This window comes from Castanea sativa, chromosome 4 (genome assembly GCF_040712315.1).
Source record: "Castanea sativa cultivar Marrone di Chiusa Pesio chromosome 4, ASM4071231v1".
Taxonomy (NCBI): Eukaryota; Viridiplantae; Streptophyta; class Magnoliopsida; order Fagales; family Fagaceae; genus Castanea; species Castanea sativa.
In genome coordinates, this window is record NC_134016.1 from 8,807,233 (window position 1) to 8,813,996 (window position 6,764).

Below are 6,764 nucleotides of genomic sequence, written 5' to 3' on the forward strand. Positions count from 1 at the left end.
GATTGGAAAGTGGGGTAAGGGCATGGATATTTTCAGCTTTACTCCATTAAATAATTTAAATTTAATCCTTTCGCAATGACGTCTAGTCTTGAATCATTTGATCCAGCTTTCCATAAGCTTTAGAGTTTGGTGTTTGACCGTGTAACACTTCAATTTTTAGTCTTTGATATTTATGGGGTGCTATGTGACTCGCCGACATATGATAATTTTTACTTAAATTCGTAGTGGTTGTAAGGAATATATTGTGCCTTGTAAGTGATGGACCGAACGTTAAATCCTTCTTCGCATATGTTCTTGGTGCTTTTTGACCGCTCGACCGCCGTCGCCCATTTAGCGTTCTCCATAGTTGAAAACAAGTATGAGAAGAAACCGAACCGGTCAAGGATCAGATTTTCTATTCTACCAATCACAATTTTGTCCAAGATTTTTGACTAGGCAAATATAATTAGAAAATTTGGCTTGGGTCTAGTACAAGAGACCATTCATAGTAAATAGTAATGATAATTGGCAAAATTAGTATCATTTTAAAAACCAAAGCCTTTTTTATGCGAGACAATATTAGGTATAACGGTAATGGGTGTAATGCCTCTTAGAAGCCGGCCTCACATAGAATAGATGTAACTAAAAGAGTACATCGTAATCATCGATGAAGCCAAGTTATTTGAATATATCTAGCCTTCAATCATGCCTTAAACAAGATGCTACAAAGTCACCGGACCATCACAATGATGATATGTGACAAAATGAGTCTAAAGTCTAAACCATCCCAATGCCTTTTATATGCGAGAGGTATAAATAACGAGAATATTAAAGGTTGAGTACATAAGATGGAGCCAAATTCTTAAAAATATTTCGCTTTCAATCATGTCCTAAAACAAATTCTCACTCTAAGGAAAAGTAAAAGAGGAAAAGCCTAGCAAACAGCTTTTAGCTTTTAGGCAAGCGAGTCCCGACTTGATTTAAGGCACTCAATGATCTAATAAATCTCTCGTTGAGACAAGCGTAAACATCCAGTTTAACTTGTTTGTAAAAATAAATAACACCCACCACAAAATCAAATGCCATAAAAAAATAATTGTTAAACAACTAGTTGAGTTCAATGTTTACAAATATGACTAGGTAATGATCGATTGGCATATAAATTTAGAATTTGAATCCCTATAATCCTACAATGAGTAACATCAAAATTTGAAGAAATATAATTCTACCAGTCTCGCCGCATGTATTCTCATATGATATTCCTTTCTCCTATCCTTCAAGAACAAAGTATGGGCTCCTCTACGTATTGAACAACATGTGCATCTCTATGGGAGGACAAAGGTAGACGATGAACTGTACCAAACTAGGCTTCCCGCTCATATCTATGTTAGTACTAGTCTCCCGAGACATACTTTTTCCGAGCATAGTATTTCTTCTCACTCTCACTTTCTTTGCATTGCGTTTCGCATTGAAAATAAGATACAAAACCATAAACAAGATTTCTTTTTATAAATGAAACTTGCAAACACAAAACATGTATAAATTGCTGGTTTGTATTTCGTATGGGATGCTCAAATTTAAAGAAATTTTGAATACGTAGATGCAGCAAAAGAACAAGGAATACCAAGAAAGCCTCATGATTGGCCATTATCCTTTGGGCTACCGAGCTAGTGGTTATATTTTTGGGGCTTGCAAGCAACCGGAAAATTCCCATGCTCTTGGGAACCTTGTATGGATCATTTTCACCCTAAGGAATACAAGATCATCACTATCCATAACTCAGAAAATATAAACCGGGAAAATAAAAAAATAAAAACCCAACTTACAATGCAAGTGGGTTACTCTCGCCCATTGTTCCATGCACAACCAATGAGATATTGAAAGTTGTAATCTGCTCATGCCAAGAAAATACAACTCGTATGATACAAAATATTTAACAAGAGGAAAAGAATAGATATCCCATGCTACAACAATCATTTCACAAGAGATACCAAGAAGATTCGAATCTTGACTCTCAAAGTATAGCCAGTACAAATTAGTCCTAGACCACATGAAAGGAATCTTTCTTGCCAAAAACACACCCATATACAAGCACAATTCAAGCACCAAATTCCACATTACTCTATCTATCATCCTTTACGAGCCATCTCATGAACCTAGTCTCATTGGAATTGGATGCCAAACTATGCCGTGGTTGTTCCCGGAGTTAAAGCAAGCCCAAAGTAACTTATTAGTTATTAGTAGAGATTGAGCTCCTAACACTTATTTTAGTCGTCACACAAAGAAAAACTAAAAGGGTTTAAATTTTATAAACCGTAATGGCCATCTAAGTTAGTCCAAAGAACTATTTAGAACAAGTATTTAGTTATTGAAGCTCCATGTCCCATTGTGGACGTTGTCAAGACCAATCAATGATTAAACTTTTACATACTACTAAAAACAAAAAATTATGAGTTTCATGAAAACTTTGCAGGACATGGTTAGATGTAATCTAGTAGACACATGACACAAGTATTGGTGACAAAGCATCAGTGTAGACCATGCATGATCATTGTGAAAATTATAAAGGAACGGAAAATTATGGGGAACGTTAGTTATTCAGCCAATGAACTTTAAATAAAAGATAGCTAAGAAATAAAAAATAAAAAATCCAAAGTAGAAAATAGCACAACAATGGGCCCCAATGCCATGCACTATCGTACATATTGCACTAATAGTTGCAAGAGCAACTTCAATTCACTAAGTAGATATGACATCTAAATATGTAGCATATATAAAAACCACCGATAAGCATGTCTTTCGTGTGTTTGTGTGTCCGTATCAACATTATGGTCCAAGCTTTAGATGTTGCAAAGTTTCTAAAGTTGTGCGTGCAATTACAACATTATGTGTTCAGTTCATCTACTCTAGAAAGGTACACAAGTATTACATTTCGTATAAATACCAATCAACAACTTAGTAGTCAACATGTTCCCTTTTCTAGCAAATGTCTTATCCATAACTAGATAAGACATTACATTTCGTATGTCTTGTGTCTTATCTATCAAATGCCGTATGTTCAATTTCATCTATTCTAGAAAGGTACACGGGTATTACATTTCGTATAAATATCAATCAACAACTTAGTAGTCAACATGTTCCCTTGTCTATCAAATGTCTTATCGATGCATAACTACCCCAAGAACAAAGCATGGTGAGGAATGTTGCACCGTACTTGGGTGTAACCTCGCTTGAGCGTACAAGGGGTGTACTCGTAAATTTATTACAAAATACAATATCAAGATAACTTGATAACCATTTTAGAAAGGATTTTGCTAATGTGTGCCCTAAGGGCACACAATAATTATGCATTTTTGAAAAAAAAATTCGGGAATTGAAAAAGTATTGACAAACTTTTTCAATTCCCAAGAAAATTTTACCATAAATTGATGCCGGACCCTTTTAGATAAAACAATCGAAAAATTACACACCATGTCAATGTGACTTCCCAAGGTGCACCAATGATAACTTCATCAACATAACGGCAAGCCAAAGACACTAAGACTACGCTCATGTAAATGCATAATTGGATGTGGATTCCCCCGTGTTCACCGCACGAAACAACTTCTTGTTATTTATTTTTTTCATATTACTAAAAGAAAGACCGTATGATGTACAACTTCCAAACTTTACAAAAAGCCATGGGAAAGTGGCAAAGCAACCATGAACTTGGGTCATATCATGTATAAGGAGGATATACCTCACAATCTGTCCGTGTGAATACCAACCAATAGAAAATCTCCCAAATGCCTAGCACTCTTGAGGATCCGAGAAATCAAGGAAAAATGATGGGAAGTAAGCAAATCATAACGTACTCATGAGTAAGGTTCAATTATGTCTTCAAAAAACAAAGGGGGGGGGGGGGAACATACTTGTCAAAAAAAAACGAAGGGGGGAATATATCTCAAAATCAAATCATGCAACTATTTTAAGCAAGCAACAATATGCAACTCGTTTGTAGCTATATCATTGATGGTGCAAAAGGCGTGCTGAAACTTGATGACATTATGGTACGCTTAATGATGAGAACCGCAGCTATACCAAAACAGGCCAGTATGTGACATATTAGACCATGCTAAGACAATCCTTAATAATGAGGTAAAAGGCTATCAAACGATAATCACAAAGTGATAAGATCCACAGAGCTTCATCTTGGTCAAGTGATGATATCAAACTGACACCTACTTATAGCAATGTCTCCACTTACATAACATTTCAAAGCAAAGACACCAAGAAATCAGCTCTAGCCCGGCACCTCCTCCCCTTATAATTTTTTTTTTAATAAGTAATGTAAGTTTCAAATCATAAAAAAGAATCACCCAAGTATACACGACGAATTCAAATTGGAACCATTATAATCAAGTACATAAGTTACCAACTACCCTTATAAGTTCTAGGTGGAGAGGGTTGTGGGTTCAAGGCCCATCAGTGCATTTGTAACTTACCAAAATAAATTTATTGCCAAGACACTATACCCATGAAAAAAATCCAATTAAATATTAAGTTGATGTAATTGACGTAAAAGGAATATATAGTCACCTAAAATCAAAATGAAACAAAAAGATGCTAGCAAGAGTATACATGAGAAATTTACCTCAACATGCCCAAGATGAAAGAGATCAAATGCCCCATCAATGTACACAACACGAGCATTTGGGGCAGGTCCCTAACAAATAGAAAACATATCATATTTCGTGGAAAAAAATCCGTACAAAGGGAGGGGGAAATTTAACCTCTCAACCCTCTCGTTCTCATATTAGGACAAGCCGATGATAACAACATACCGAATCCACATAGAAAAATAACAATGTGTTATTGACCACTAAAGAGCCATTAGTCATTGATTTAATACAAAGCACTCATTCTCATGGGTCATTCATTTTTATTGCATACATACAATTCTCTTCATTTATTTATTTTTGATGAATTAAGTACAAATCTCTTCAATGACCTCCCTATTTTTAATATATTCAGATTGCTCTACAAAATTGTTAAAATAGAGTTATATAGTTGTGTCTCATTTTACCCGAGCCCGGACCCCAAAAACATCGCCTAAGTAATTAGATATGGGGCAGAAAAATTAGTGAAGGGGATATATAGGTATAGAAGATAGATTAATGAGCATGCAACATTTCAAAACCTAATCCTACTTTCCTTCTCTCTCTTTCTTTTTCTTTTTTTTTCATGAGAAAAAGGTAGCCATACATGACAAGCCTTTGCATGAGAATAACCCAAATGAACAATACCTTGCCATTTGAGAACCGCACAATCCGTCGGGAAGTCGGTAGAAATTGTGATACGTGGGAACCCTTAGATTGACTTTCTTTATGAGGTTCTCCACACAAAGAACCATTATGATCCCGAGAAACTTCGGAACCCTCACATATGAGAGTATTCTACCTACATCCAGATCATATATGCAGAGACTCAGAAAAAAAAAAGTACAATGAGTTTAATGTGAAAAGTATAGAAGAGGTAGAGTGATAATCAAACAGCCAAAATCAAGTGACCCTTTTTTTCCTCCAATACAATAATAATTTCATCAAAAAAGAATTCCGAGATTGATCAAGAGATTCATAGTACCTACAATGTCCGTGCTAGAGACACCTTCAAGGCGTTTAATCCCGCTTGTAGCGGCCAGCTTTCTTTGCCAAGGCATAAGCATCAGCTCCATCGGGAAGCAGCAAGGATCATCACCATGTATAATGTAGTCAATCTTATGCTCATTAAAGAGAGTGTTCATAAATTTCTCTCGTAATCTCATAAGGAGCATTGGCTATTACTTCATCCACCCATTTCAACCCACTAACAAGGGCCAACCCGGATAACAAATTCACATAAATTCTTGGTTAACTTAGAGTTATAAACCAAACTAAAATGGAAAAGAAAGAAATGCATGCATATACGTACCTTTCTTCCATTGATAAAACAGTGGACCCTTATTGGCAACGATCTCCTCATCACTCACAACACCCACAACCAACTCATCCCCCAAAGCCTTGGCTTGCCTCAATGCATTGGCGTGGCCGTAATGCATGAGATCAAAGCACCCATCCATGTAAACCCGAATGCGCTTCTTCCCATTTTTCTTCTTGGGGAAAATCCCGAGATCGACCACAAAAAGGGCAATTGTGGAACACCAAGACCAAAAATAGCCGGTGGACAAGCCAAGTAAGGCCGCCGTGAGCATCAAACCACCAAATAGGTGTGGGTAGTAGTACACCCCTTCCCATATCCAACCGTTGCTTTCATAGTGCATTGCTACCCACACTTCTTGTATTTTTCGATTCAAAATTTCTTTGAACACTATTTGCTCAATAAGAGGAGACAACCCGCAAAATTTACACCACACTATAAGCCAATCAAATACACATCACTAATAATGAATTTGTAATAAACATAACACAAAGATTTGCCAATTTGAACTCCACATGTGCTTTTACTTAGTGACAAATATTTGAACACAATGTTACCAAGTCCCAAAAAAGGAGTCTCGGTGGTACGTTGACAACCACCGTAAAACGCAAATACTCTATTATGAATAGGTCCACACTACAAATACGCAATGAGGCATCCACTACTAGCAATGCACATCGGACCTCGAATATAAAGAAAAGTGGGCAAGTGTTATGGCATAAGAAAATACATGTGACAACCAACCCCGACTAGTTCGATCCATAGCCGGACCAAGATTTTGGACCTAAGGCTTGGTTGCTATTGTTGTTGTTGTTCTTGATCATATTATG

General features: G+C 36.5%; 1 pseudogene; it reads right to left on the bottom strand.

The window, feature by feature from the left end:
• Nucleotides 1-1,372: 1,372 nt before the first annotated feature.
• LOC142630346 (ethanolamine-phosphate cytidylyltransferase-like) lies at nucleotides 1,373-6,277 on the bottom strand (annotated as a pseudogene).
• Nucleotides 6,278-6,764: the final 487 nt, after the last annotated feature.